Source organism: Physeter macrocephalus, chromosome 21 (genome assembly GCF_002837175.3).
Source record: "Physeter macrocephalus isolate SW-GA chromosome 21, ASM283717v5, whole genome shotgun sequence".
NCBI lineage: Eukaryota > Metazoa > Chordata > Mammalia > Artiodactyla > Physeteridae > Physeter > Physeter macrocephalus.
In genome coordinates this window covers 41,721,100-41,729,065 of record NC_041234.1, presented here as the reverse complement: position 1 = coordinate 41,729,065, position 7,966 = coordinate 41,721,100, and the positions used below count along the sequence as shown (strand labels likewise).

General features: G+C 37.0%; 1 pseudogene; it reads left to right on the top strand.

Annotated features, from left to right (window-relative positions):
• Positions 1 to 4,305: 4,305 nt before the first annotated feature.
• LOC112062357 (importin subunit alpha-1-like) lies at positions 4,306 to 5,268 on the top strand (annotated as a pseudogene).
• Positions 5,269 to 7,966: the final 2,698 nt, after the last annotated feature.

Sequence of the window (7,966 nt, the reverse complement as noted above, 5' to 3'; positions counted from 1 at the left end):
GACATTTCTCCAAAGAAGATATACACATTGCCAACAAACACATGAAAGAATGCTCAACATCATTAATCATTAGAGAAATCCAAATCAAAACTACAGTGAAATATCTCACACCGGTCCGAATGGCCATCATCAAAAAATCTAGAAACAGTAAATGCTGGAGAGGGTGTACCTCCTAGAGGGGTGGGATAGGGAGGGTGGGAGGGAGAGAGACACAAGAGGGAAGAGATATGGGAACATATGTATATGTATAACTGATTCACTTTGTTGTAAGCAGAAACTAACACACCATTGTAAAACAGTTATACTCCAATAAATATGTTAAAAAAAGAGATATATCATATTTTATCGCTTATATGTGGAATCTAAAAATAAATGGTACAACTGAATTATTTACAAAACAGAAACGGACTCACAGACTTAGAGAACAAACTTATGGTTACTGGGGGGAAGGGTGGAGGGAAGGGATAGTTAGTGAGCTTGGGATTGACATGTACACACTGCTCTATTTAAAATGGAAAACCAGCAAGGACCTACTGTATAGCACAGGGAACTCTGCTCAGTATTATGTAACAACCTAAATGGGAAAAGAATTTGAAAAAGAATAGATATATGTATATGTATAACTGAATCACTTTGCTGTACACCTGAAACTAACACATTTTTAATCAACTATACTCCAATATAAAATAAAAAGTTAAAAAAATTTAGTCTTTTCCCATGCAGTTTCAATTCACCTATATTTTCTTATAGATTTCTATAATTTCATCATAAATATTTATTGACCTAATCCACCCAGTTTGATTTGAGAAGTGAGGGTTTATCATTTTTTTTCCTCTAAATAACTAATTGCATTAAAAGTATTTGTTAAAAAATCTTTTCTTTTCTCCCAATGATTTGTGAAGTATTTTCCAACAAATTTTTCACAAATTACGTACATGTAACAGAGCAGTACCCTATGGGGCCTTCCCCATGCAGGCCCCTCCCCCATATCCTCTGCTTTAGCTCCTCTCTAAAGTACCTAGATAACAGTATCTGATGCACATTTCCTGAGTTGTTTTACAGATGTAACCCCCACCACCACCACCAAATGGAAGATGTTAACTACTTGCTGACCATGAGCACATAGTCCCCAGGCCTCCTGGAGCCTAAGGAATGATAAGGTTAACCCTTGTGACACTGCCCTGCTACCTCACAATCAACAAGAGAACTGTCCATAAGCTGATCACATAGCCTGCAACACCCCTCCCTCATCTAGCATTTAAAAATACTTTGCTGAAACCCTTCAGGGAGTTCAGGGTTTGGGGGGCATGAGCCACCTCTTCCCTTGCATGGCCCTGCAATAAACCTTTCTCTGCTCCAAACTTCAACGTTGCAGTTTGACTGGCCTCACTGTGCGTAGGGCACACGAACTTGTGTTCAGTGACATACATACATAATTATCTAAGTCATATAGCAAATATATATGTATATATATATTTATTTTACATATCAAAGAAAAATGTGTATTTATTCATTGCATATATGCCACTAGGACATAGGCTCCATGACAGCAGGGATTTCATTTTGCTCACTGCTCTGTCTCTATGCCTTAAATATTGATTGCATGGTAAACAGTGAATAGATACTTGATGAATTGATATACTAGGTTTTCTTTCTGAGCTAAATATCCTATCTGCTGATTGGCTTGTCAATTCTTATTCCAGCACTACATTAATTTGAGTCATCTAGCTTTAAAATTCATTTTAATATCTGATAAGGGAAGCTCCCCTCAGTATTCTTCTTTTTCAAAATGTTCTTGGCTAATCCTATTATACTTCCAAGTAGAACATTAGTATAGTTTTGTCAAGTTCCAAAAATATTTTAAAATATGCTTTTCATTATAAATTGTTAAGGTGTGTTAAGAGTTTCAAAACAGGCAAAAAGAAAAGTATAATATACAGTCTACCTATTGGGAAGTCAGATTTCAGGTAACTGTAATCAACAGTAAAGAGAAAAAAGGCTTCTAATAAGCCCCTGGGATAGTGACCTTAATGACACAGCTTTGTAACAAAATCAGGTAGGACTGTACAAGAGTGAAAGGCTTGGTCATTTTCATCATTTATTAATCAAACGTGTGATAACTATTAGAAACTATAATCTATATAATCTATATTTAAGGAACTCCTATAAAGCAGTAAAAATGGCGAGGAACTCTAATAGAATAACTGGCAAATATAAACAGGTATTTTATAAAAGAAAACTCACCAAAACTAAAAGATTATGAAAAGATGCTCAAACGCATTAGCAATTTGAAAAATATACATCAAAATAATGAGATATCACTTTATAGTAAATTATAGTAATCAAATTGGCAAAAATTAGAAAGCTGAATAGTCGCAAGAATTGGGGGGTGGTTGGGCAAGAAAGCAGCCCTCATTCACATAGTAAGGAGGCATGTACGAGGATGTTCATTGCATAATTGTTTGTGATATTGGGGTATTAGAAGCAAACTAGGTGTATATCACTGAAAGAGTGAATAAATCAAATGTAGTAGATTCAGAGTATGGAATATTAGGCAGCAGGCAAAGCAAAGGACTAGGTATACCCATGGAAACATGGATAGATATTAAAAACAGTCCTAAGATATTAAAAACAGTGCTGAGTAAGAAAAGAAGAAACAGAATGAGATATATATTTTCATCTAGGTTGCTATAATTATTATAATTTTGTTTTGCTTACTGCTTTATCTTTAGTGTCTTAAATATTAGTTGCATGGTAAGCACTGAATAAATATGGTACAATACCATTTATAGAAATTTTAAAATAAATGCACACACAAAAATTACAAGAACACATACATAAAAAAGAATACATCAAACACAGAGTGGTATCCTATTGGGGATGGGGAAGAGTCTGAAACATAATATTGCTTAATAAATGGCAACTATCATTATTATTACTATTATTATTATTAACACAAAGGAGCCCTTCATATTATTACAAAGCCTCTCATTCAAGCCTATTAGCCTTTATTAACACACAACTCTTAAAAGTTTTTATCCTTTTTCCTGGTAAGTTCTAGATTAGACAAAACAAACTAGAAGTGGGTAGAAGACAATGACAAGTGACATGTATGAAAGAAGAGAGACACCAGAAAAGACAGATAATGCATGCTAATAATGATGATCCTGCTCAACCAGAAAAAGTTAAAATATATTTGATATTTTCTATTTTTAAAAAATCTAGATTTATAGCTAGCATTCAAAAATCGTTAGAATGATTTCCCCCATGAAGTGAAAATCTTCAGTTCATAAAATATGTTCTTATTTTCCAGCAATGATAGTTTTAAGGCCCAAAATATAGTAGTTGTGAACAAAAATTGTAAAATAGTACGATTAAATTGCCTTTGAAAAGTAGATTTTGCACCTTCCCAAAAGCTTGCATATAGAAACTGCAGACCAAATGGAGCAAGAAACTTGCTGACATTTCCTCAAATTCAAATATAAGGACAATCCAGTGAAACACCACTAGGAAATAAAGAAAGGAATGGGTTATTTCCAAAATACCAGGGATGGGGGGTAGCTAATTTTGTGAACATTGATTATGTATTATCTTCAATTTAGAAACCAAGCTCTTTTTATAACCAGGAAAACCTCTCTGAGAGGTTTAGGCTGCCATTTAGTAACTTAAATCTTAATTATACCTTGCCTACTAATTTTAAGTTTTACTTTGCTTATAAGTCAGGGAAAACAACATCCACAGTTTGTTTATATGAATTTGTCTTTATGTGTATTTCAATGTTAAAGTTATAAGAAGAATGGAAATGCAATTTTCTCTCTCATTAATAATGATCATTTTATAATAAATACTAACCATCATTATTACTATTATTTTGAAACAGGACAAGCATGGTAGAAGGAACAGGAAATAATGGATATAATTCTAGCTGAATCTAAGGCCCCTCTCCCTAAACCTCTAATTTACCATTTAAAAATAAAATAATTCTACAATCATTCTACCATAGACTTGAATACAGAGTACTGTCCAAATTACTTTTCCCCTCTTTGAAGATATTATTCTTTAAATGAGCTCCTCTTTAACTAGAGATGTATGTGTTTTCCCACCATAAAAGGATAGAGGCTTTTATCAATTTTCTATACATCACAAAAACAATCTCTGAACACCTTATAGTTTAGAATTTAAAAGTATAACTTTTCAGTTATCCAGGGTGTATTAACTTGAAGCATGTAAACACAGATGCTGCTACTCATAAAATCTCAGCCAGATCCACAACTATCTTCTAGCTTTCTCCTATTGTCTAATAACATGTACACCAATAAGAATGCCAATTAGCTAACTGCCCACCTTAACAGTTTGGAAAACAAAGGGAAAGACAGAACAGAAATGAGACAGTAGTGTATAGAAGTTATAATGAAACAGAGAAAAGATAAGAAAAATGACCAGATGCTGAAAAGAAGAAAGGTAAGTTCTTTTTCTGATGCTGCTACTTCTCCACTACAGGAAATTCATAGCAACTAGGTCTTTGTAAATTGTTCTGTTGATGACACTGGGAAAGACACAAACAGCAATAATTTGGAAAGTCAGTTCCAAGCTACTCAAGTTGCTGGAAAATTCTTTGTGTGGGAAAACAGCCTTCCATAGACAATATAATCTGAGTTGGTTTGATTAAAAAATGTGTGCCTTTCTCTGATTGTAGTACTATTGAATTTTAATCTGCTTAGGTGTACTTGCTAATATAAATTTTGGGAAACCAGAATAGACTGTGGTAGATGAAGGTACTATATCAGCATTAATTGGTGTCTTGTCATCTCTCCATTCACACATCAGTGAAAAAGCTGTATAGGCTCTCAGAAACATTGCAGATAATGGTTTGTTTCCAATGATTTCATTATCAAGAATGGCAAAATAAACACTTCGTTAATTCTACTTGTATTGATAGTTATTGATTTGCCATTTTTAGCACATGGTTACTTACATAGTCTTATCTGGACACTTTCAAATCTTTATTATAATAATATCCTATTCCCCCTTTAGATGCTATTAAGCAAATTCTTCCTACTTTTGCATCATGACTGTTGAGAAGTATTTAGAGATATTTGCTGAGCTATGTCCTACCTTACTGATGGTTCAATGAACTAACTGACATAGTTAGTCAAAAAAACAAGAGTTTTGCCACAATTTGTAAAATTTCTAGGAGCTGCTGAATAGCCAACTGTGACTCCAGCCTTAAGAACCATAGAAAATACCACCAATGGGACAGATGAATAAGTTTAGAATGTAGCAGATGTAAGGAACTTTCAGTTTTTCCTTTCTAACTGCCAACATATCTATAAATATTCATTCATTCAACCCAAATAAAATATTCATTTACAATATGCTAAATAATAATTCAGACACTGAGGATTCAACACTGAACAATACAGATAAGCTCCTTATACATTCAACTAGGAGAGATGAATAATATACAAATATACCTGTAACTGTAAAGATATAACAATTTTCTTCCATAAGAAAAGTATATGTAGAGAGACCTTCAAGATGGAGGAGGAGTAAGACACAGAGATCACCTTTCTCCCCACAAATACATCAGAAATACATCTACATGCGGAAAAACTCCTACAGAACACCTACTGAATGCTGGCAGAAGATCTCAGACTTCCCCAAAGGCAAGAAAATGCCCACATAACTGGGTGGGGCAAAAGAAAAAAGAAGAAACAGAGCCAAAAGAATAGGGACAGGACATGCACCCATGGGAGGGAGCCGAGAAGGAGGAAAAGTTTCCACACACTAGGAAGCCCCTTCACTGGCAGATACGGTGGGTGGGGGGGGGAGCTTTGGAGTCACTGAGGAGAGTGCAGCAATAGGTGTGAAGAGGGCAAAGCGGAGAGACTCCCGCACAGAGGATCGGTGCCGGCCAGCACTCACCAGCCTGAGAGGCTTGTCTGCTCACCCGCTGGGGCGGGTGGGGGCTTGGAGCTGAGGCTCCAGCTTCAGAGGTCAGATCCCAGGGAGAGGACTGGGGTTGGCTGCATGAACACAGCCTGAAGGGGGTTGCTGCACCACAGCAAGCTGGGAGGGAGACTGGGAAAAAGTCTGAAACTGCCTAAGAGGCAAGAGACCATTGTTTAAGGGGGCTCAAAGAGAGGGGATTCAGAGCACTGCCTAAAAGAGCTCCAGAGGCGGATGTGAGCTGTGGCTATCAGCGCGGACACCAGAGATGGGCATGAAATGCTAAGGCTGCTGCTGAGGCCACCAACAAGCCTGTGTGAAAGCACAAGTCGCTAAACACACCTCCCCTCCTGGGAGCCTGTGCAGCCTGCCACTGCAAGGGTCCTGTGATTCAGAGAAAACTTCCCTGGGAGCACACATGGCACGCCTCAGGTGGTTGCAATGTCATGTTGGCCTCTGCTGCCGCAGGCTTGCCCCGCATTCTGTACCCCTCCCTCCCCACGGCCTGTATGAGCCAGAGCCCCATAATAAGCTGCTCCCTTAACCCCATTCTGTCTGGGCAGGAACAGGCGCCGTCAGGCGACCTACATGCAGAGGTGGGGCCAAATCCAAAGCTGAAGCCCAGGAGCTGTGCAAACAAAGAAGAGAAAGGGAAATTTCTCCGAGCAGCCTCAGGAGCAGCAGATTAAATCTCCACAATCAACTTGGTGTACCCTGCATCTGTGGAATACCTGAATAGACAAAGAATCATCCCAAAATTGAGGTGGTGGATCTTGGAAGCAACTGTAGACTTGGGGTTTGCTTTCTGCATCTAATTTGTTTCTGGTTTTATGTTATTGTAGTTTAGTATTTAGAGTTTATTGTCATTGCTAGATTTGTTTACTGATTTGGTTGTTCTCTTCCTGTTTTTCTTTTTAATACATATATAGATATATATTTCTTTCCTTTTTCTCTTTTTGTGAGTGTTTATATGTAGGTTTCCTTGTGTGATTTTGTCTATATAGCTTTGCTTTTTCCATTTGTCCTAGGGTTCTGTCTGTCCATTTTTTTTTCTGTATAGTTTTTAGTGCTTGTTATCACTGGTGGATTAGTTTTCTGGTTTGGTTGCTCTCCTCTGTTTTATTTATTACTTTTTAATTTCTTTTATTTTTAAGAATTAATTTTTTTATTTTAATAACTTTTAATTTTAATTTATTTTTTCTTTCTTTTTTTCTCCCTTTTCATCTGAGCCATGTGCTGAAAGGGTTTTGGTGCTCCAGTGGGGTGTCAGGCCTGTGCCTATGAGGTGGGAGAGCTTAGTTCAGGATACTGGTCCACCAGAGACCTCCAGGATCGATGTAATATCAAATGCAAAAGCTCTCCCAGAGATCTCCATCTCAACGCTGAGACCCAGCTCCACTCAACAACAAGCAAGCTACAGTGCTGGACACCCTATGCAAAACAACTACCAAGACAGGAACACAACCCCAACCACTAGCAGAGAGGATGCATAAAATCATAATAAGATCAGAGACACCTCAAAACACACCACTGAATGTGATCCTTCCCACCAGAAAGACAAGATCCAGCCTCATCCACCAGAACACAGGCACCAATCCCCTGAACCAGGAAACCTACACAACCCACTGAACCAAACTTACCCACTAGGGGAAGACACCAACAATAACGGGATCTAAAACCCTGCAGCATGTGAAAAGGAGAACCCAAACACAGTAAGCTAAGCAAAATGAGAAGACAGAAAAATACACAGAAAATGAAAGAGTAAGGTAAAAACCCACCAGACCAAAAAAATGAAGAGAAAAAAGGCAGTCTACCTGAAAAAGAGTTCAGAGTAATGATAGTAAAGATGATCCAAAATCTTCAAAATAGAATGGAAAAAAATTTTAAAAAAACATGTAAAACAAGAACCTAGAAAAACTAAAGAGCAAATAAACAATGATGAACAACAAAATAAATGAAATTAAAAATTCTCTAGAAGGAATCAATAGCAGAATAACTGAGGCAGAAGAATGGGTAA